The following is a 25,586-nucleotide window of genomic DNA, read 5'->3' on the forward strand; positions in this document are numbered from 1 at the left end:
AGATCATGTAAAACTGTACAAACAAAACAAAAGAGAAACACATTTGCCTCTATGTTTCAAGTAGGAAGGAGACTAGCCCCAAGACAGGGAGACTCCCTTACAGCCAAGATGACTGACAAATTCTTGTGGCTTTCTCCAAAAGTCAAACCAAAATCTAACCAGCAGCCAGGCTCAGCGCTGGCAAACCCGCTTTGCCTGGAAATGAGAGCAATCATATCCTAATAGCTATTTGGATAATTGTTCATATGAGTGATCTGCCAACTAATGTTGGAAACAAGTCCTTATTACAAATATAGCATGCGGCCTAATCTGGAATATATTAAAATGTTATTTCTGTAACTGCCTATTTCCAAACTGAAATAATAACTCAGCCATTTATCACATTTGTTTTTAAGAACAACTTTGAAAGTACAATGATAATGTGTCACTGTGTGAAGGTATAGTTACATGTGTAATCCCGTTACTTAAAAATATTTTGCTTAAAGTTTAGTCTTGTATGCATGAGTCCTATCTTCTGAATCAATATTACTCTAAAGAACGATTCGGTTCTGTGTTTAATGCATAGCCCTAATGTAAGTGATTGAGTTAAAAATGACCAGTCATTCACCTTCACCACTCCTCCGGGAATTAACTGAAAGCACCATGAGTCGTGGTCCTTGCGGATGGAGATGCATGGTGCCAATGATGAGGGAGAGAAATACGCCACTTCTCAGACATCTGGAACCGGAAGCCCCTCAAAAGTAAAATTTCCCCAATCAAAATCACTACCTCATTTTGAGGTAAAAGGCGGCGGGTTTAACTGCTACAATGGGAATCTTTAGTCGTTCCCATAAAGTTAGAGCGGGAAGCCTTCCCCTTGCTTCCTAAGGAGGTGTTTGGCACAGAGAAGGGACAGGTGCTTTCAGGGGGATGGAAGACAGCCTGGGTTTGAGTTCTAACTTGTCTCTTGGAAACTGGAGAATCAGAGGTAACTTACATTCTCTTCCTGGGCCCCAAAGTCTTCCTCATTGAAATGGTCATCAGAAAATCACTCCACAACACAGTCCCAATGGTGAAATAAAATGGCATCAATGAAGGGACCAGTACAGACCAAGAATGTGGTGAGCAACAGCTCTGCATTGTGGAGGGGCCGCGTAGTGTGTTGTTACGGAAGCAGGCTATGATATTGCCTGGTTTGCATATACCCCAGGATCAAATCTTCCCAGCCATGGACAAACTACCCAAGTCCATGTGGCTCAGTTTCTTCATCTGTCCAATGGGCACAGCAATACTACATCTCTCAGAGAGTGACTGTCAGGATGGAGTGAGTTAACAGGGTAAACCCCTGGTGCAACAAGCATTCAGGAAAACCCACGTGTTATTGTTACGGCTGCTGTTGTGGTTACTCCATTGGGATAGAAAAAAGCTAGCTCCCCGGGACCTTCCTCACCTCTCTATCCAGCCTATCATGTGCTCCTTTTTTTCTCTTCCTCCCCCTTCCTTCCATCTTTCCCCCATTTCTTCCTAGAAAGAAAGGGTATAGACCCACTTCTAGGTGTTAAACTAACCTTAATTTTCCATGGACCTACCCTGTGTGAGGTGGGAAGAAGGAAAACAGGACGTGCTTCCAAGTAAAGTTGCTGCCAGGAGTTAGTTTTTTTTCCTAAAGATATTTAAACCTTTTCCATTTGCCAGTGTCAATCGGCTCCACAAATTCATCCGTGCTACACTCAATAGGCAGCTAGTGAATGAGTCTAAGGAAAAAGCACTGTACTGGGCTCACTGATGATAACATGGTGACAAAGATTGTAAGAGTTCAGAAGGGAAGATACTGGCCTTTGTCTCCACCTCTGACACCATAGAAGCAACTGACTAGAAAACAGTGGGCTATGGAACTGAGCAAAGAGCTGTGGATAAAGGAACGACTCTCGTAGTGGGAAACTCCTTCCAGCGGCTCCCCAAGCAGCTCTGAGTATCTGGTGATCCTGCCGGCAAGCATCTCAGGGCTGTTATGCGAATCTGTCCTAATTCTGAGCAATTAGCCTGATTTAGTTGAAGGACCTAAGGCAGGGGTCCTCAAACTACGGCCTGCAGGCCACATGCAAATACAAATATTGTATTTGTTCCCGTTTTGTTTTTTTTTACTTCAAAAGAAGATATGTGCAGTGTGCATAGGAATTTGTTTATAGTTTTTTTTTTTTAAACTATAGTCCGGCCCTCCAACGGTCTGCGGGACAGTGAACTGGCCCCCTGTTTAAAAAGTTTGAGGACTCCTGATCTAAGGGATGATGCAGATAAATCTGTCTCTTCTCAAAAATTCTGGAAGTTGTATCAACAGAGATTTAGAATATTTGATGAGATACTTAGATCGTTCTTCCTATTAGCAGATGAATGTATGTCTGTCCTTAAAGTCCCCAAATTAGTCTTAGTGCTGAAAAAATGAAAAAAGAGGTATGAAAGAATGGAAGGTGGGTGAGAGGGAGGAAAGGAGAGGAGAAGAGAGGAGAGGGAAGGAGAAGAAAATAAAGGGGAAACAACCCTCCGGTGTTGCTTTATATTTCTTCTCAGATTTTAATGTTATTGGATGAAATCTAAGCCTAAGTCTTAGCTAGAAAACTGAAAGAAGATTCTGTATTAAATGAGGTGGTCATCTAAAAGTTGGTTGGTAATTACTTAAATTCTAAATAATTCCAAAAACAACATCTCACATTTACCGTGAAAATATATATATTTAACTAAAATAAATAAATAAACAAGTAAACAAACAAACAAACCCAGGTCATTTTCCACTTCCCTCCCATTGTGCTGGGGGGGGGGGGGGGGGGACTAAGCAGGTGTGTGAGCGTGCCCACACAGCGATACCGCGGAACCCAGAGTAGAAGCTGGCGCTGGTGTCCCCATTTCTGTGGCTGTCACCTAGTGTCAAGGATCCCAGTGCCAGCTGATTGGCCTAAGGAACCTCCTTGGTATTCTGGAGTCTCAGTCCTGGCAAGTTACTTCATTTATTTATTTATTTTTCCTAAATATATTTTATTGATTTTTTACAGAGAGGAAGGGAGAGGGATAGAGAGTTAGAAACATCAATGAGAGAGAACCATCGATCAGCTGCCTCCTGCACATCCCCCACTGGGGATGTGCCTGCAACCAAGGTACATGCCCTTGACCGGAATCGAACCTGGGACCTTTCAGTCCACAGACCGACGCTCTATCCACTGAGCTAAACCAGTTAGGGCAGAAGTTACTTTATTTAATTTTTAAAATATTTTTGACTTCTGAGAGGAAGGGAGAAGATAGAAACATCAATGATAAAAGAGAATCATTGATCATCTGTCTTCTGCATGTCCCCCAGTGTCTGACCTCGGTCCTTCATTTGCATTCAGTTTGGAAATGAAGTGTTGACCCATATCCCTGTTCAGGGCCCTTCCCTGGAAGTGCCCCCGGCTTCATCAGTGACCCACCTCACGCTGCAATTCTTCTCGGCACACGCTCCACCTCCCTCTCTCTCTCACTGTAGGATCCATGTCCCAAACAATTCCGGGCCCTCCCCTCACTCCCTTTCCCACCCCGTGATCTAAAAGGATGCCTCACCCTTAGCATGTGCTTAGGAAATGTTACTAGAAGAATGAATAAAACCACCCATGAGAAACTACGTGGTATCTTGAAATAGTACAAGGCAGGATCAGGAATTCTGTTCAAGAGTCCAGAGATGTCACTGGGCTAAGATCTCTTAGGGGCATCCGAGTTGCGAGCAGCAGAGGCTAAGCACACGTGTTCATTAAGATGGGCTCTTTCACTTGTAAGTGTGTTCTGTTTTCTGCAGATGTGCAGTGGTCGCCATATTTCAAGTCCGCACCTTCACACCTCCCACTGGTGTCAACCTCTTTTCCCCAGGATTTATGCCTTTTTTTATTGTTCTGCCTGGAGCCATGCCAGACCCTGGGATCAAACTCCCCCATCTCACCAAACCCTTGGGTAACTGGACGGAAATCAGACTAGTAGAAAGGCCAGTGCTCATAATGTAGGAGAGGAAATGGCTTACCCGTCTCCATGGCAACAAGCACACTTTCCCATTGTTGCCAAATAAATGAAAGTTGTGTTCTTAATTCACAGACCTGGATGTCAAGCAAACCTCGCTGTTTCTCAGGGCCAAGCACACTGAGGAACTCTTAAAAGCTAAGGCTCTGTGGTGCGTGACTGTAGCCACAGCGAAAATCGCAGGGTTGAGAGCTGAATATTCAATTTGTTGTTTCACCATCCCATCCTCTAATCACATAACTCACTAACAATGCCCTCTAGATGGTATCTGCAAAATAGCCAAGAAACACTCTACCTTTAACACTATAAAATTATTGCCCAGCCTGTGTGGCTCAGTGGTTGAATGTTGACTTACGAACCAATAGGTCACAGGTCCAATTCCCGGTCAGGGCACATGCCTGAGTTGTGAGCTGCATCCCCATTGATGTTTCTATCTCTTGCTCCCTCTCCCTTCCTCTCTCTCTCAAATCAATAAAAACATTTAAAAAGCTATAAAATTATGGATTACAACTACTTTAGGATTTAGTGAACCCCTTTAAAAACCATTAGAAAACTTCATCGAATGTAATAAATAGTAAAGACCGTGTAGAAATAAAATTTGGGGTATATTAGATAAAGTATCTGATTAAAATTAATTTCATTTGTTTCTATTTGTTTAGTATGGCTGCTAGAAAATCAGAAATCACATATGTAGCTTATATTATCTACCAGTTAGTGTGGTCCTACAGATCCAGAGGCTCATGAGCTGAATGAATAGATTCTAGTGTCAGACTACCCGTTTTTTCCAAAATGAAATCCACCTAGAGACCCAATGACTGCCAGCCTCTGGGAAACAGGTTCAAAAACAGAAATGGAAGGTATATAAACCAATAAGGAAACTGTATGAAACCGTGTGCAAGTGTGTGTGCATGTGTGTGCATGGTGTAGTGTATACCTGTGGTGCAGAATTATTCACCAAGAAGAGAGTTCCCGGTGTGCTGCTGCCATAGGCAAGCCATATGGTCAGCTATTTACAGACCATGGAAATACCTGCATGCAGTTTCTCACAGCCAAGCGACCCAGAGCTTTTTATGCTCTCCTTCAGCAATGCGCACAACCCTACCCAAAAGACATGGGCATTCTCTTTCCTTTCTAAAATTTTGGTGTAAAATTAACATAGACACCAGGCGGGGGGTGAGGGCTTGTGCTGGCGGGAGGGTGGCCAGGGAGAGGCCAATGGGGGAAAAAGGAGACACATGTCATACTTTAATCAATAAAAATAAATAAATAAATATTAAATAAATAAATAAAAATTTTGGTATAAACATTGATGTACAGCCCATGCTCTGTTCTCCTTTACTGTACTTCCCATTAAACTTATGCAGTCCTTGGGGAACAAGAATCAGTTGACTAATATAAACCAAAACTAATTAAACTGAGGATCCCCCAAACAATTTCCTGAATCACCTTGTCCTTGGGTGTTGGCCCCTTAATCTATTTTCAGTATCAACGTTAAAAAAATAAATAATTTATAAAACCCATGGACTTGAGTCAAACACAAGCCCTGCCAGACCCCGGCAACCTCCGGACCTCCGCCCACAGCCCAGACTTTATCCCTCAGTGTTGACCAACAGCCCTGTTCTGTGATTCACGCGTGGGCGCTGCCAGCCGCACCTGGCCAATCATGTTTGCTGGGACCAAGAGGTGCCAAGTCAGTTTATGAGATGGACACCTGCCCACTGACATCAGGTAAAGATCTTGTAAATATTTCCCCTCAAGACTTAAAATGTTTTTGAACTTGTGTTTCCTGAGATAAAAGGTTAAATCTAAAAGACCCTAAATGTCCAAACTCTTCCGTGGCCAGATAGAAACCTAGAGAAAAATGATAAATAGTTTATAAGTAGCAAAGAACTAGTGTCTTTTATATATTAAGCCAGGGATGGGGAGACTATGGCTCTTGAGCAAAATCCAGTACACCACCTGATTATGGAAGGTCCACCAGCTAAGAGAAGGGTTTACGTTTTTAAAGCGTTACGTCTATAAATGGTTATAGAAGTACCAACATAATTGCCCTGATTCTGCCTCTCTGCCACAGAAAAGTTTGCTGACACTGGCCTTAAACTACAAAAAGGATGCCTTTTATTGTCCTCTTAATTCAATTGTTTTGCTTTTTTAAAAAGATTATTTTTAAGATTAGAATTAGTGATGTTCCAAGTAATAGATTTCTTTCTTCAAAGTTTTGGGTGCCAAAAAATATAGTTACTTTGAAGGAAATGGATTATTTATTATCTGATAAATCTATACTATGAAAGCCTCTGATTTAGGGGGCAAATACTTTGATTATGAACCCTTCAATATACTATTTTATATTATCTTACCGTATAATGCAATCTGGTACCAGTGCCCAAAGCACGGGTATTTCATGAAGTTTTCTTATTACTTTATCTGCCTTCCTTAGGCACAGTGTACGCACACGTCTGTTTTGCATTTCAGCATGTCGCATACTTGATGAGTTTTATTCTTTTAATATTTTCCGACGGTGGAAACAATGACTTTAAAATGGTTTCTCCGGAGGTGAATTGTCCCTGGCTTCATGATATCGGTGTTTGGAAGTTTCTAATGCCACAATGAAGCACGACCAAAGGCCCAATCACAAACAGCTGAGCGGATCAATAACCCCTGTGTTTCAGTCCATGCTTATTTAAAGCGGTGGATGGAAAAAAAGGCTCTCTATTTAGATCTGGAACTTAATGAAGTGGAATTATCACAGCCGACAGGCGCTAGTGTTGTAATTCGGAGACAGGGCTTGGCTTAGAGGGATCTGCAGGCAGTTTTTATTCCAATTTTTAATTTTAATTTTTTTTTTAGTGAAACTTAATCCCCTAATCAGTTCCAATTTACATATTTGCTGGTCTTTTTTTCCAGCTCCATTCCTGAAGGAGTGGTGTTGGAGGCACGGAACAATTATTTGATTAAATAATTATTCATCACAGCATGCTCTGTTCTATTCTGAGCAGGTGGATCCGTGGCCAAGGCACAGATAAAGTTATAAGGATAGGGCCAGGGACTTCTACAACTGTTCAAAGCCATCAGGTTTCACATGTGTGTGTAGGTGTGTTTACATATATGGGTGCACGTGTGTTTTTAACTTGATCTACCCTATAATGCTTTGCTCACAATGGCTGCCATGTCCAGTCTCAGGGGAAGAATATTCTACTAAAGAAGTGTTGCAACATTTGGATTTCATTCAGGGATTAAATGGAATACCAAATGCTGATATTGGTAATCCTGGTAGAACTGTGTCCTATCATCAAATGTCCTCATTCCCCACATGAATAAACATGCCAGGGAAGTTATCTTCCTGATGTGAATCCATCACCAAGCCCTTAATTTATATTTTGTTCTTTGAATTTCATTTAAAATTGGAAATTCTCAATAGATCAAGGCCTTCTACGGGGTTAATTTTATTTTCCTTATTCAGAGACGATAGCTATAACTGTGGGGAATCCATAAGCACAGAGAAGACAATGATGCAATAATAATATATTAATCTATAATTCCCGCCAGGTTTTCTGAAGGATCATCAGTTGTCTTCAAGCCCTTAGTCTCCTCATAAATCTCGAAAAGATTCCTTTTAGAACAATCAGAAAATTAAGAATAATCTGGATCAATAATTTTTTTTTATTGGACCAGAGACTTACATTATTAGTAACTGAAAAGTTGCAATTTAATACCAAGAGATAGTATTATTCAAATCTCAAAATTAATCCTAGATATTCAAGTGTACATGTCTGCTTGATTTATTTATTGAGTATGTACTAAATGTGGGCAGTGTACTAAATGCTCTGGAAAACTAATAAATATGAATACTACCATCAAAAACATACCCTAATAGAAGACGGCATAGACAGAAACCTAAAAAATCTGATAATATTAGGTCTTGGTTTTTCACCAGTGTTCATTGGAAGCCACTTAATTTTTTTAGCAATAGAAAGTCATGTTGAAATTACCCATTAGGTGATCATTCTTTGCTGGATATGTTGACATTTCAAATAGGGAGAGATTGAAAGTGGCCAGACCAGTTAGTAGGGTACTATAAGAGTGTAGACAAGAGAAAGGACAAGTAGAAAACAGCAACAAAAGCAGTGAGAACCAGGAGAAAAATCAATGGGATCAACATGTCCCACATCAAAACCTTTTTAGAAAACAGCAGGAGATAAACAAAGGGCCTCAGGGTGGATTACAGAAAATTATCCATGAGAAGTTCCTCTGGAAGAAGTCCAGAGCTCAGCTTGTCTTCATGATTCCCCCACTGGCCTTCAAAAAATTTTACAAAAAAACTACACATTCCTTTGCTCATCCAACCTAGAAAAGGAGACAGAGCAAAATGGTAACGAGTATGAGTTTTGCAATCAAACCCATCTAAGTTTGAATTCCAGTGAACTCACTTCTCAGGCCTGTGCTTTTGGTCACCTTAGTTTAACTTCTTTGCCTTCAATTTTCTTATTTAAAAGAAAAATTACAATATCTATCACACGTGTGGACTAAATGAGGTGGTATATTTAAACTGCTTGACACAATGTCCAGAACACAGTTGGCACTCAAGACAGTAATTAATTGTGATTGTCATTTTAGCTGCTTAGGCTGAGGTTCATCAAACCATGACCTTTTAATACTATACCCCATAAAAATATTCAGAAATGTTTCATGCTTTCATTTTCAAGAAAACTCTAAGTAAGAAGGGTTCATCTTTGGAGCAGGTTCTCCAAAATCTCCGTAAGAGATTTACAGACATTTGATGCAAATTACATACTATTTTCTAAATTGTTTTCCCTGGATGCTAATTCAGTTAAATCCAAAAGGTATTTCTTGATGATTCTGCTGAATGCCCAGAAGCATGGCAGGCACCATGGGAGATATAAAAATATTTTTATAAGATCTCTTTGTGATTAATAATTTTATAGTTTCGTTAGATAGATAAAAATTATGCCTGTGAAATGTTAGAAATAGCAAAGTTGGATATAAGAACCGAGTTGGCATATTGCTTCAAACTCAACAGTGTTGCTATGAGAATTCAGAACAGGGGAGCAGTTCTGGCATATCAGCAAAGACTTTGGTTTGTGAACCTGGGACTGATACCTGAATGAAGGATGGACTGATTCTTCATGGAAAGACAGATCTAGGTTTAATGGAGGGGAGAGAGAAAGCAATTTCCAACCTGGAGACAATGCTGACCAAAGGCAAGAGGATCGTGGGTAGAGGGTATGAAGCTATTCTTGACCGTGGAAGGAGAACTATGTTGGAGCTCAGTGAGAAAACAGGTTGAATAAGCCAGGTGACATTGACTCGTCAAGGTCCACAAGAGCAGGCTTAGGAGTTTTGACTTCGCCCACCGATTATAAATAGCAACAAAATTTAAAGCAGGGTCAGAACAGTGATGAGCATTGAATAGAAAGCTATGAAATTTCAGATTTTCAATCATCACAACTAAGAATGGCAATGGAGCATATGGGGAACAGGACCAATATCTGGCAAAGATAAGTTCAGTAGGGAATGTTAGTTTCTGTTGGGGAAAAGTCTGAAAAAGTCATTGAAGAATTTTACTTCAGTGGGGTCATGAGTCTCACACAAAACATGGTAGCCAGGTAAACTTGACTTTGATTCTAACGGAAACAGGTTGCTCCCCTCAACTCCTCATTTCCCTCTGGAGCTGAAGTTGTAACCCACATGAGGGAACCCTTAATTTTTTTATATTAACATCACCAGCTTGTTAGCTCCCAGTTTTAATCCTTCCTCTTGACCTTGTGGTAAAGCCACAGGAGTCCCATTTTCATCTTGGGCAACTCAACGGAATATTACATGCTGAACCAGACCCCGAAGATGGAGTGCAAGAGCAAACTGGATGCTTTGAGAACCTATCTTATATTCTGTGGTTCAGTGTTTGGAACCGAACCCAAATATTTTGGTATTGGGGCTTAGTTCTCCTTGGCAAAACACAGCCTTCTGTTTTAAAGGAGGGGAGAAGGTTTTACAAAGCCTATTAAAAAGTCTCAAAATGCTTCTTCAACATCAAATAGCTCCTAGAAAAATATTTTGATGAGTTAAGTGTAAATGAATCAGAAACATATGGATTACATTTCCTTGTGATTACACATGGGTTTCAAAATTAAGGGGGAAAATGCTCAGGGCAAAATGCATTCTGGATTTTATTGAACCCAAAATACTTAAGAAATAATTCACGATACTCGAAGAACCCAAAATCCTGCCAGGCTTCCCAATCCCTTGTGAAAAGCAAATTAGATTTTAAAGTTCTTTTTGCTTTAGTGATCCATGGTGTTACATGAAATGTGGACGAAAAACGTATTTTCTGTATATGGTTTTTACCCTGGATATTTTCACTTACAACTTTGGCAAAAAATCGAGACTCCAAATATTCTACAGATTAGCTAAGTTGGCTGCATGGCTCAGCCTCTCTCAGCCCTACTTAGTGACAAGAATAATCTGTCCCTTGCATACGCATAGAGTGAGGGGATTAATTAAAGACCGTCAGACAGTTTTGTAGTAAATGGTAGCAGTCTTTACAATCTGCCACTTGGCAATTAGTTTTCCACTTATGTATGGGCATCGGCAAACGCATCTCGATTTTTTTTCTCATTTCCTGTTTCTAGATTCTATATTTCAAAAATATAAAATGACCCATGCCTATTTATTAACTCAGTCATTCGCTTATCCCAATGGCAAGGCCAAAGTGTGGCTAGAGGAGGGACTAAGATCCCCACTATTTCCACTCCTTTAAAGCTACATTGATTTAAAACCAGAATACTTGTTAATAAGCAAAAGACTCAAGACAACTCCACGGCAGCCACAGTCCCACTCAGGGGGCTGATCCTAAGCCACACCCACAAAGACCTCTGAGAGCCAGAATATGTATTCTTTTATTCCTTCATTGAATGATTTCTTCTTTTGTAAAAACCATTTTCTATTTTTCATTTACAGATGGCATAGGTGTACACCCCGGCGATTAAACATTATACAACTTACTAAGTGATCATCTTAATAAATCTCACACTCATCTGACACCTTACATAATTATTAGAATACGAGGAGCCCAGCTGCACGGCGTCGCACACCCACCTGCAGCCCTGCCTTGACACCCGAACCTGTCCACGCAGAGCTCCAGTGCGCCTGGCCCAGCCCCCAAACCCTCTGGCCTTCTCCGGCCACTTCAGGCCCCAACCTCAGTCCCTCCAGTCACCTCGGGCTGGTCCCCACTTCCACCCAGTCTCTGGGCGCCTCCCAACTTCCACCCTGTCTCTGGAGCAACTCAGGGGCTCCACCTATCATGGCTCTGGAGGAGAGTGTGGAAGCCTCCTGCCTGCTGAGCTGTGCTCCTTCCCCTGGCAGGCGGGCTGTGGGGCACTCAGAGTGCAAGCAGTGTGTGGTGAAGGACTGGTGACAGGGGCGCTATGGTTTCTCACCCCTGCCCTCCCTGGCACGGGATGGTCCCGCCTCCCCTGGGCGCCTCCCCACTTCTGCCCTGTCTCTGGAGCAAGGCCCCAGCTAATATGCTAATGACCTGGTCATTACCTGTTATGGTGTCCCACTCATTAGCATATCAACTCTTTATTAGTACCGATTACTGACTACATTCCAGTTGCTGTATTTTACATTCCTATGACTACTTTGTAAAAACCAATTTGTACTTCTTAACCCCTTCACTTTTTTTCTCCCAGCCCCTCAACTGCCTGCCCATCTGGCAAACGTCAGAATGTTTTCTGCATCTAAGTCTGTTTCTGTTCTGCTTGTCCATCTATTTTTTGTTTTTTAGATTCCATTGTTGATAGATATGTATTTATTGTCATTATACTGATCATATGTTTAATTTCTTTTTTTCTTCTTCTTCAAAAAGACCCTTTAACATTTCACGTAATACTGCTTTGGTGGTGATAAGTTCCTTTAGCTTTTTCTTCTCTGGGAAGCTCTTTATCTGTCCTTAGATTCCTGCTAAAACAGTGTGTGCAGTGGTGGTTATAAGGGCCACAATGCCTTTTTTACAGAGAATCACATATACATACAAGTCTTCAGGACAAGAGAATAATAAATATATATAGTCTTCAAGAGCACTGTGGGGCCACTGAATGGAAACAGCTACCCCACATTGTGACTATGTAATAGCAGTGGTCTGAATCAATCTATGTGATTCTGGTTGAACCATCCTATATAATAAAAGGGTAATATGCAAATTGACCAAATAGCAGAATGACCAGAATGCCACAGCCCATCCCACCAACTGGCCCTGCCCTTGAACAGCCCCTCAATCCCGATCGGGGGCGGGACCAGCCTGCAAATGGCCCACAGCCTCTCACCTTAGTCGGCCCGCTCCCTATTGGCCCCCATCAGGGCTGGCCGGCTGGAACCCACCAATGCACAATTCGTGCACCAGGCCTCTAGTTTTATATAAAGAGAGTTCACACTGAAGTGTGCCTATTTTACACGCCTAATATATTTTCCTCTTCCTCCTCTGGCAAACTCTCACTTGTAACTCAAGACTCAACACAATGTCATCCCCACTGTATGGCTTCCCATTTCCATCACATTTGAGTAAAATGTTTATCTGAATTTACATCATGTATTGAATATGTACTTATTTTTTTATCATTTTTTAGATGAAGAAGTTTAAGAATTTAGGTTAAATCCATGAAATGTTAGAAATATTTCTAAATATACTCATTATATTCTATGTAGAACAAATAACTCATGTTTACTAAATTTGGCTACTAGTGACAGGGAGAGCACGAATCAGAACAACTGAAAGCTAACGGGTGGATTCATTATAAATGACGCTGGTGGCCATGGTTATCTGTAAATGGGTACGGACATTCTACCAGCAAATGTTTCAGGGAAGAGGTCCTTGAGACTCCTGTGTAAGTGGAATAAAACAGAAGAAGAGCGGCCTGTGGATTCCACACCCAGGATCCTCCTCCATGAAGATAAAAAAGATTTTTTAGTTGAAATATATAATCCATATTCCATGGGACCACTGGCCTCTCCAATACATGTATAAAGAAAATTAGACAGGGCTTGCCGTCTAGTCACTTTCTTTCAGTTTCCTAAATCTTTGGTCTCTCCCGTTTTGATTGAAAGCCTCTATTAGTTTATTAGTTTGACAGGAGCCCGGGTAATTATGCCAGCTTCTAAGTCCTACTGTAAGTTACGTCTGCATCTCCCTGAGCGCACACAAAATTTAGTGCTCCTGCCGCACTTCTCAAAACAAATAAAAGATTTGTGAACTAGTCACCAAGCATCCGACGCAATTAAACTGCATTTGTTTCTTTTTTGGCATTCTCACACAATCGAGGCCTTGTAAGAGGTAGGCACTCCTCAGATCAGACTGTGTTTTCTTTAGAGGAACGTGTGCCAAAATCCTCCTACCCTACGTAACTAAAGTCTCAGCGAGCAGGAGGGATAGTTGCACTCCTGTTGCACACACACCTCTCCTTTCTCCTCCTCCTCCTAACACCATGATAGGCACATTAGAAAAAGAGCAAAAACCGATAACCACAAAAATATTAACGTGAGGAATAGAATGAAACTGGTTAGACCGTTTCAGTCGATTGTGGCAGCATTACCTAAACCAAAAACACAATTCATTTACAAGCACATACCCTGGTGATTGAGAGTAAAAGCAGAGGCAGTAAAATGGGAAATGTTTTTTGGGGGGAAAAGGATTATTGATTTTTTTAGCTTTGGAGACAAATCAAAATTGAGTTTATTTCAAGGTACCTTGATCTCAACAGCTTGCAACTGGCAACTTCAAGCTGTTGCATGTTAAACATTTATTTTTATTTTTATTTTTTTAATATATTTTATTGATATTTTACAGAGAGAAAGGGAGAGGGACAGAGAGTTTGAAACATCGATGAGAGAGAAACATTGATCAGCTGCCTCCTGCACACCCCCCACTGGAGATGTGCCTGCAACCACAGTACATGCCCTTGACTGGAATTGAACCTGGGACCCTTCAGTCCGCAGGCCGATGCTCTATCCACTGAGCCAAACTGGTTAGGGCGAAACATTTATTTTTAAAGAAAAAGCCTTTAAAATCTGGTGATTAGGACCAGTACTATCTGTTTAATTGATTAGGGTCCTGTTGTGCTGGCTTGTGCTTTTTCCCTGAGCCGGTCCCGGACACTGCTATGGATAGTAGGTATGAGCTGGGAGCCACACAACAGTTGGTTTCCTTGTCTGCAGGATACAATGCAGACTGGGGAGAGCATCTACAATCAGCACTGCAAAGAAATGAAATTCTTTGCCTACTTCCATCAATACCACCATCTCTTGAGCATTAGTGTCACACACTTCAATAAATACATTATTTTTATAATCCTATAAATTAGGTAATGCCATTCTTATAGTAAAGACTAGAGGCCCGGTGCACGGATCGTACACTGGGCTAGTTTTGGCCCCACCCCTGCAGGCCAGGCTGAGGGATTCGTGCACTGGGCCTCTAGTATGCATATACTATCTTTGGTTAATCTCTCCCCGCCCTCCTTCCTCCAAGAGTCATCAGTCTGTTCCATGTTTCCATGCCTGTGTATTGAGCATATGCCCCCTGGTAGTCATTGCACTTCATTGCTACCTGTTGAATGGTCAGATGGTCAGACAGTCGCTTAGGCTTTTTAATAGATAGATGATTAAACCTCGGATTAGCAAGCTTTAATTATCCAGCATCTAGTAAGAATCTGAGTTAGAATTTAAGCCCAGTTTTGTCTTGTTTCAGAACCTCGCTTTTGCACTAGCCTACACTGCCTTTGCCTGCAAGCCTCCAAGACCATGAGAGATACATTTCTGTTGTTCATAAACCATCCAGTCTAGAGTACCATGTGATAGCAGTCCTGAACTGACTTAGGATTGGGGTCAGGGTTGTTTTATATGCAAATGAACATATTACCTAATTAAATATATTATCTGTTGCCTATCTGGAACAGTCTTGTGTCTGTGGACAAAAGTATAACCATAGTATTATACCATCAAGCAATCAGTAACAGTTTTCAGGAAAATGAGACTTCCTGGACCATAGCAGCTAGTGATTTTTTTTTCATTGTAAATGAACAAATGTACATATGCAATTAAGACAGTTAACATTATTAAATTATCTCAATTCCCGGGGCAGCCGATCTTGAATTTTATGGGAATGGTTTCCAAAAAGAAATGTGGACTTGAAAACTGGCAATCTTATGGCACAAAACTCTGTTAGCAATCACCTCCTGATTTTAACCACTGGAGGTTCCATGAATATTCATTTTCACCTGCTCAGGATTATGTGAGAGGTGGGAGGAATATCACATGGCAAGGTTTCATTTGAGGGTGATCAATAACACAAATTGTTATTCGTCAAGAGTTTTGTGGGAAGCGTGAGAGGAAAGAAAGGATTGTATGGAGGAGCAAAGGGAGAAGAACATGAGCAGAAAGGAGTTATGGGGGGGGGGGGGTGGGGGCGGGAAAGAAAAGAAGGCCTAAGGAGAGGTCAAATGAGATTTCACACCTCATGATGCTGATTTTTCATGTTTTTTTTGTTTGTTTGTTTGGTCTTTTGCCCATCTCAGTTTCAGAAGCAACCATCCCACCACCTGCAGAATGAGCTCTCTCCCAACTCAGAAACAATAACTTCCCAGAGCCTGGGAAGATATTTAAAATTTCTCCTCCTAGGTTCACAGAGCTTGGTGCCATTCATATACTTTGTGTCTTTGTCAGATGCACTGTGGATGGAAAGAACCCAGAGTATACATGGGTTTCACTGAGTTGCATGTCAACTTTCCTGATGATCCTTCTTCCATACTTCCTGTTTTTCCACTGGGAAAAAAACTGGTATCTTTAAACTATATCTATTTCCTACTATGCCTTGCCAAGCACAGATGTATGCCCTCCTTTTGCTAGTTCTCTCTAATCCTAAATCTTTTGGTGTTCAAAGCTACCTCAGCCCCTACTGTGAATTAGATACTTTTTATACCAGAATTATTACAGTTGGTGGGAGCTTCTTATTCATCTCTAATAATCCATGGCAAAAATACTAGAATATCAGATACACCAGAATCACCCTACATCTCAATAGACAGAGTACATCAATGATATGTCTTTGTGAAAGCAATGAACTAAATTATATAAATGCACTGTACCAAAAGAGTAGCCTCGATCTACTATATTTAAAATAAATTTCAAACAATAATTTCAAATAAAGAAGAGACATAAAAATATCCACAAGATCTAGCTATTCAGTCATTCATATTAATTGTCCGTTACCTGCCTTTATGATGCAAAATGCTACAAAACTATCAGTTAATGAAACAAAGAAGGTATGAGACCTCAAGGAATCCAAAAGGAAGATGTAGTAGTAGACATGATTCAAACTTAGAGCTGCATTATCTTTAAGAGCAGAGAATAAAACAGGTAAAATAAACTGAAAAATTACCATAAAATATAAGCCCAGCACAACTGTTTTAAGTCCACTAAGAGCACAGGCCATTCTTGATCAATAAAAGCCAATTATTTTGAAAGAATTCTGCACAGAAAGTCTGTGAAAAGCACAGGCCCCAGAGCAAATTAAACTCACAAATGCACCATGAGTCTTCTGTAAAGAAATAACTGTTTAAACATGCAAGCCCATAATTAGCCTGGATCTCTCATGCAAGTGCTGCAGGTCAAAACCACCAACTTTTCCAAGTCAATGGGGAAAAAAATACCCTTCCATTTCTCTCCTGTGTATTTGGGTGTGTGTAATTAGACTTCTCCGATGCCAACACAAACCCAGGAAGGCTCCCTCTATACAAGTTTAGATTGTTCCAGCTCCAGAAATGGGATCGGAACGTGCTGGTCCGCCGTCAGCAGCGCCGCGGATGGGAAATAGCACCGTGCCATTGCAGAGGGGAGCTTGCTGCTCTCGCGAAGATAAATAGCAGCAGTGAAAGGGAAATTGAATGACCGGAGCAAAAGAGAACTCAATTGGTCTAATGGCTGCAAAGGATTTGATGTTGGCTTGTACCTGCGAACAGACCTGGGTTCTCTTGGTCCTCCATGTTGAGGCTGATCCTGTACAAGGATGAGCTATTCCTATGGTGAAAATTGAAGTCACTGACCACTAGATTGGTTTCACCACATATTACATAAAATCAAGATACTATTTTAAACAGGATGAAAAGTTTATTTCTCCTCTCTCTCTCTCTCTCTCTCTCTCTCTCTTTCACACACACACACACACACACACACACACACACACACACACACACAAACCTGTGAGTTGGCAGTCTGATGCCATTATGGTGACCCTATAGGGATACGAGAGACGCCTATTCCTATCACTTTGCACCATCCTGGTGGCAGACTGGAGTTTTCCATGATGGTCACAATGTGTGATCCCATCACCACTTGCCCTTATGCAGCCTGTCCTTACTAATCCCCAAAGACGTGGAGAAAAGGCATCTTTCCCCTTGACTCTGGGCTGGCCTGTCGGCAGGAGGGCGGGGCAGAGGGATGCTGTGGGGTGTCCAAAGTTAGGTCGGCAAAGACCATGCAGCTTTGCCTGGTTTGCTTAGAACATCTGCTCTTGGAATGGAACTCCCACACGGCAAGCAGCCCAAGCACACGGAGAGGCCATGGACAGGTGTGCGGTGGACTGTCCCAGCTGAACCTGGTCTTGAACTCACCCTCGTGCTCCGGACATTTGATTAAAGAAGTCTCCAGGTCACCCCCGTGCTTGGCCATCAAAGACTTCCCAGCGGAGGTCTCACATACCGTGAAGTCTCATGGAGCTGAAACAAACCATTCCCACTGTGCTTTTTCTAAATCCCTCATCCCCCGAGTCCACAAGCATGACCAAAGTGCTATCATTGTATACATTGAGTTTGGACGGGTCTATTATACAGCAATAGATCATCGGAACACACATTCTGAAGATGCACTGAACTCTCAGGATGTGTGCTGGAGATCCAGCCATTGTAGCGGTATTCTAGACCAGACATAGAGAAGGGGGAGATGGAGAAGCAGGATACACTGATTCCATTGGAAGGAAAAAAAAATCCTGCTCACTTTTCATTGGTGACACACTTGTCATATGCATCAGCCCTCCTTCTTCAAGGCAGGCTGGAAAATGTAGTTTAAAGGTCAACAACTACATTTTGAGTTAAATGTTCTGTTCCTAGTGAGGTTGGCAAGAATGTGAGATCAATTGGAAGTCTCTGCAGGAAACATCTATTTTTTTGTCCCTCAATTTTGTTAGGCATTCCCTCTTTTATAATCAGCTGTTTCTCCAGATAAAGTGTTATGTCTGCTGAAAACTCCAACCCACGTACACACGAAAAACAAAACAGGGTAGCATCTGAGTGCAGATGTCTTTATCAAATCACCATGTTGCTTATAAAACAGCCTACTTGAGAAGACAAAGCATAAGTAAGAGAAATCAAGGTCACTGTCTCAGAAGCAAGTAGAGAAGCAAAATACTGGCCTGAGGGTCTTGGGCTCATGGAAGATCAAGGAGGAATTATCATAACTGGACTTCCATTCAATTAATAATTACCTAAGGATGAGACAGGAGGCAAAACTTCAATATTTTTATTTTCTAGACAAGCCTAGTTAAACGAATGCTGATAGGCTGCGGATTTTATGTTAGAATCATATATTTTAGTAAGACAGCTCCCTCTTATGTCCACCAGATCTTCAACTCAAATGATTAACACCCTTGTCTTCTTTGGATGGGGTTCAAGACTTAGAGCTGTGAAAATCTGCTTCTTTTCACAGTCAAAGCCTAGCAATTGCAGCCGAGATGGGCAATGATTAGCTAGATTTAACCTAGGGCAGTGATGGCGAGCCTTTTGAGCTCAGCGTGTCAGCATTTTGAAAAACCCTCACTTAACTCTGGTGCCGTGTCACATATAGATATTTTTTGATATTTGCAACCGTAGTAAAACAAAGATTTATATTTTTGATATTTATTTTATATATTTAAATGCCATTTAACAAAGAAAAATCAACCCAAAAAATGAGTTCGCATGTCACCTCTGACATGCGTATCATAGGTTCGCCATCATGGACCCAGGGCATCATTTTCATTGAGACTGTACCACAACCTAAGGGCTTCCTCCATAGCAGCCTGAATATTGATTCCCAAACAACAGTAAACTTGTCAAAGCCGACTCAATGTCTTCTTTGAACACTGGTACCTAAGGAACGTGGTAGAATTCTAAAGGGATTCTAGGAGATTGGGCTTCAACATGGCCCTTCCGTGATGGAGGGTGCTCACCCGTGTGATCTTGGGTTAAACTGTTACTCTATTCTTTAGCAACAGGCCCCCAAAGAGCCTCAGAAACATTGGGTATGGTGATCAAGGTAGCAATAATGGTGGTAATAGGAAGTGATAGCTAGAACGGCAACAGGTATGTTTTCAACACTGATCTACAGCAGGTACTTGGTGAAGAACTTTGCAAGGAGTATCTCATTCAGTCCTCACCAGGACTCTCTCAAATGGGCCCTAGTGTTATCCTCATGGAACCTGGGAGGAAAGAGAAAATAAACCAGGCAGAGCTGAGATGCAAACACAGGCTGCCAGGCAGATACCAAGGCATGCTGAGCATCATGGGAGTTCTGGGTCTGTCTTTCTGTTTCATCTCTGTCTCTTTTGACCTGGGTTTATTCACTATGTGATGTCTGAGATTCTTGCAATGGAAGGAAGCCAAGGGCCAAGACATGAGCACTCTAAGTAACAGAAGCAGAGGTTGCTACGACGTGACAGGCCGAAGGCAAGCGGCGAGGCCATCAGAATGTAGGTGAGTATGTCACCGGAGTCTCCTTCCTTCCTTCCCTTTTTGCAGGACACGTTGCCCTAAGAGAGCAGTGTGTCTCAGAGGCCGCCTTACTTGAATGTGCTTTGGGAGCGAGCCTAATACCTCATATTTTTAAAGACACACACACACACACACCTCAAAGCCAAAAATATCAAGCTGTTCATGGCTGTTAAAAAGCCAGGGAACACTGAGTCGCACCCCTAGATGTTGTTCTTTCAAACACACTGACCACCCTCTCTCCTTCACAACACCGTGTTTACTGAGGCACAGGTTGTCCCAGTGGAATGAAACTTTGCAACCTTGAAATGGGGATGCTGCCCGCTGTTTTCTTTCACTGTGAAATCTCTCTCCTGCCCTCCCTCCCTCGCTCCCTTCCTCTCCCTCAATTCTAGGCATCACACTGGAAACATCTCCATGGAGACCTGGAGGGAAGGGGTTAATGCCAGAGGCTGGGAGCCAGGCCTCTCTTAACTGGGGACTTGGCAGCAGGCAGCTTGGAACGCTGCCCCCAATGTCTGCCTGAACATTTTTATTATCCTTTCTGCCCAAAGGTGGCTTTGAGACACCCACTGCCGCCCAGGCCCTTCGGATGGGGATTCGACAGACGGGAGCCAGAAAGCTGTCTGCCCCTTCTGTGATGGCTGGGGAACCCCACGGAGGAAACCACCAGCCCTCCCCAGCCCCCAACCTGAGGGTGGACTTGCCTCCCTCACCCTCCAATAAACTGCAGACCTACCGGGGACTTGTAAAAGCAGTTGGGTGTTCGGAGAGGCAGCTGGGGTGGGCACTGGAGGGAGGGGGTCCCTGGAAAGAGGGGGCAGGCCCAGCGACTCACACCAGGTCATACAGAAGAGAGCGAGGCCCAGGAGAGCCGAGGCCAAGAGGACGATGCCCTGGGGACAAGGCGCTGAAGGCTGTGGGGAGTGATACAGAGCATGCACGGTGGAGGGCAAAGGCCAGAGAAGGGAGGAGGGGGAGGGAAGGCCTGGGAACATCCCCACCCCAACACCTCGAGTTCCCCATTTGCCTTCGTCAGCAGTCATTCCCCTAGGAAGGCTCTGAGCTGCCATTTTTATGGAGTTATTTTAATTGCTTCATCCTGACCCGCTCCATTAAAGCGGCCTGGCTTCACCGGCGAAGGCCGGGCCTGCAGACGTCTGAGGCTGGAAGCGTTATGGGCGCGGAGCAGCGTTTTGTTGTTTAGTCTGTGGCTCCACGTCCCAACAGGTACTGGGAGGCAGGTTGCTGTCAAATGTGAACAAGAAGCTGCTCTGAACCGACAAGTGGGTTATGAACATCCGGGAAATGGTGTGTGTGCAGCAGACCAATCCCAACCCCACCTTCAGCCTCCTGTTCACGTGGCCTCTGAGATCAAAATGAGAGCCAGCCAGCAGCTCCCAAACTCCTCACTTAGGGACACCCAGAGCCCATGCTGCTCATAGTGGGGAGTCAGGGTTCTCCGTAACTAAACATACACTCGGGATGGGGGGTGGGGGGTTCTGAGGCCCTGAGCCTCTATTTAACAAGACGTGAAATTAAAGTGTCCCATCCACAAAGCACCTCCTTCTCACGGTCACCCCTCTGGATGCGCACAACGCCATGTCATACGGAGTGGCAGGTGTCATTCATATTCCCAACGAGCAGAGAGGGAAGCAACAAGTGTGTCTCACAGTGTGGCCCTCCCACCACAGTCTGAGTTCCTGGTTAGGAAGGCAGACTTCCTGACCTCCACACAGAGAGAGAGCAAATGGACCCACTGATGGAAGCCAGACTTTTCTCTCGCAGCCTCATCACCCCTGAACACCAAATTTAAGAAGCAGATTGAAGAAGTAGGTCATCCATACCCCAGTAGGGTTTTCTACAACAGCGGGCTCACCCCCACTTCCATTTTTACAGAAAACGAAATTGAGATTCCAACAGATGAAGTGACGTGTCCAAAGTCACATCAGCGGCCAGTGCAAATTGGCAAGAGGTGTAACTAGGAATGGATAACAGATTAGCAATAACTATGTAACTAGCCATGATGAGAACTAAAACCTAGATCTTTGACCTGTGTTTATCTTTTGCAATTTCAACGCTACCAGACTGCTCTGTTCTGACATGGGGGGTTCTACTTGGCATCTGTGGGAGACTCCCAACATGAGCAATGCAAGTGCGCCCACTTAGCTCTGTCCCCAGCACCCCTCCTGATGAAACGGGCCTGATCTTAGTCCTGATCCCCTACATGGGGTCCTATGGAGAGCGCCCCCTCTCTCCTCAGACACTAAACTATTTTAGTTCTTAACCAAAATCATGGAGGCAGGAGAATTACAAGGCTCACTATTCCAGTAGCCAAGGTGTAAAAATATTAGGGGTGCCAGGCACCAATTCTAAATTCTTAAGATATGTCTGAAATTAAACAGATGAGCACATTCATTTCTTAAAGCAGACCCCTGTGGTAAACACCAGCGTTACCAAGTGAAGACGGTGAGCCCGGCGTGACTCGCCCAAGTTTACGCAGTCCCAAGACATGGTGTTGGGCTGGGAAGCAAATGTAATCCCACTGATGCCCACCTCTGCCTATGGGCACTGGGGTGGGGGGGCTATGGAGGTTTCAGTGGAATGAAACAAAATTACCCCCAACAGTGCAATAGCTCAGAACTGTTCCAGAAGAAACCTAGAGCCATACACTAACTTTTGCAAAAGGTATCTGCAGGTCCATTGGAAATAAGTCATCCCCTTTAAAAGCAATCAATCACACCTGACAGATGTAGCAATGACCAGGAAGCTGGTGTAGTCCCTGCTATCTTTTTTCAGAGATCAGGAAATGGAGCATCTGAGAGGTCTACTGACCATCTCCAAAGTCCCAGGTCACTCAGAGATACTGGGCAAGAGCCACGCTGCTCGGCTGTGAACACAATTTCCTGAAACAACCATGGAACCTCGGTGGGATGCGCCAATCTGTTCACTGCTCTCCAGTGTGCTGCAGTTGGCCAGTGGCTCTGCTGATCCTGACCAGCTCCCACATATCTGAGGCTCTGCGAACTGTTGGTGGCTTGAGCTGACCGAGAGCACAGTGGACATGATGGACAAGTGTCGTGTCAAGTCTCTGCTGGCCTTGTCATGACTGCAATCATCACATTGGCCAACGCAAGCCACATGGCCAGGCCTGGTCAGTACTGAGGGCACTGCCGTTTATCATGAACGCAACGGGTCCATCTGCCATAGTGAGGGAGGAGGAACACGCTGTATAGACTGCATTCCGAGGAGGAGAAGGAGGAGAGAAATAAAATAAAGCCACATTATGCAATGTTAGTTCTCACCTGCAACCTTTGAAGTCACACCTCCCATTTTGGGGAACATTTGCTACATTTAATAAATCAACAGAAATACATCATTTGGCTGAACTAAGGGAAGTGTTGAATTTCAAAAGTGGGCACTATTTATTAAAATTAGGTTCACCATGCTGGTAAGTATCATATTGAATTTGAGGACTGTTAGCTTAGTTATAGATGAATACATGCAGGTCCTTCTCAAGGAATAGCTGAGAAAACAAAGTTTCACTTCAACTGAATATATATGCAATTTAAATTAAATTTTATATTATAAATATATTTTATATTATAAATTATACATATGCTCAAAAGTGAGTTTGCTTTGGCAATATGAATATGGTTTAATTTATAAACACTAATGTATTCGCAATTTATACAAGTTTAATATGTTTGTAACTTTTCCAGAATTCATCTAGGACTAATTTGGATGCATGTAATGAAACATTAAAACGGTTTGCTTTAGTTAAATGAGACAGCTATATTTTAGATAGAGATCTATTTTTTAATGTGTATGACTATGCGAGGTGGATGTTGCTTAAGGATTAAAATATCTTCCTCAAGACGTTAAAATTCAAGTGTCACTTTCAAAAAATTGTAGCTGTTATTCCTGGTAAAGACCAGAACTATTTTCACCCTTTCCCCCTGCCTTTCGGACTAATGTCGCAACTCCCATCTTCTAACTATCACTTTTCAAGTCTCTTGAAAAGAATTCTTTAAAAGTACACATATACTCACATAGCCTCGCAAGCACGCAGGCACTCATCAAAGAAAAAGCAAAAAAACAAAAAACTAAAGACCAACAAGCCCCCCAAATAAATAAACACGATCCACTAATACAAACTCTTGCAAAATCTGTTAATAAAAAGCATCTCACATATTGTATTAAAGTCAAGTTGCAAAGTAAAACACAAGTATCAAATGGCTTCATTAGAGTTGTTGACTTCTCAGGAAACTAAGATTATAGAGCTTCGGGTGTCTTTTTTTTTCTTTCTTTCTCCTTTTTAAATAAAATCGTTGTAAACAAGTTACTATTGTTCTAGTACAATGGGTCCCTTACTGGCCCACGTTGAGAGGTTAAATGTTTAAAACCTGATGTTACAATGTAATCCTTTAAAATAAAAGACCATTTTTACACACAAAGTGTAATGCAACATCTAAATTCAAGAATCTCAATTTTTTTGTCAAAATGCCCTACTCTCCAGATAAATGCCCCTCCCCCCTTTTTTTTCCTGCTGTAAGGAAATCCTATATGTTGTTTTATCCGAAGATCTTTGACTTATTAGAGGAAGCATGTTTTCTTAATCCTGGAGGCAAAAGTAACTTCATTAACCTGTAGGTGGGGAAAAGTAAGTTGAAAAGTATGGAGAGACTGGATGGGCTGTGGGTTCCCTTTCCCACATCCAGCAGTAGCCCGCTCCGCCTCCCAATGAGTCATTCTGTCTACCTGTGGGACCTGCCCAGCTGCCTTCAGAAAGTTTAATTATTAATCTCTAGTCACTATCTGTCAACAAGTGTTCGCCGTGGCGATGTTGGGGGCCCTGCATCGGCTCTCTCTGGCTATGGGCTTTCTGTGGTTGCTTTGCAAACTCCGGTGCTTCCCTGGTGGAATTCAAAACTGGCCCCTGCATGGAGAGCAAGGAGAGACTGAGGAAGGGCAGGCCTCAGCAGAGTGGCAGGTGGCAGTTCTCAGAAACAGGAGAGCGAACGTGCTGAGGAGGCCTGCCTCGGGCAGCTGCCCGATGAGTCCATCTCCCCACCTGCTACCAGGGTCTGAAATATGCAGAGGCCTGAACAGGGTGGGGTCCAGTATGCCATGGCCATCGGGATGGTCTCAACAACACACGCTCCCTCATAGCTGTGTCCTTGAAGTGCCCCCCACTGTGGGAACAGTGGGTGGAACCTACATTTCCAGGTCAAGGGAGAGGGCGGGAGCCTCCCACTGTCCAGGCCACGTGCTCTTGGGATATGACTGTGCCTTTGATAACCTCCACCAGCATCCCTATATTTGTTCATTAGCCTCTGAGAATTTGTCAGCAAGGGTATGCATGTGATTGAGTCACTCTTCTGAGATTTCTGGGGGATCGAGTTTTCTTCAGGAGACGCTGTCAGTAATGAGACTGGTCCCATGCGTCAATCTGCACATCCCTCTGAGCTTTAACTATCCTCTTGATGAACAGAAACACACTGCTGGACTTTCTTTTTCTTCTAACCTCTCTCCTTCCGTATTTTACAGTATCTGAAGGTATGCAATTACAGAGGGCCAAAGTGTCCACACAACTATTTCAAGGAATCTACACACACACACACACACACACACACACACAGTCACCGAGTTTTTACCTTTCTGTCTGTTCAAGCTAAAAATGTTCCCCCTGTTTCAACAAAGACTGTTGAAATTCCTACTAGTTTTGACCTCTCGGGGCACTGCTTTTTCCAACTTTTTTTT

This window comes from Myotis davidii, unplaced genomic scaffold (genome assembly GCF_000327345.1).
Source record: "Myotis davidii unplaced genomic scaffold, ASM32734v1 scaffold172, whole genome shotgun sequence".
Taxonomy (NCBI): Eukaryota; Metazoa; Chordata; class Mammalia; order Chiroptera; family Vespertilionidae; genus Myotis; species Myotis davidii.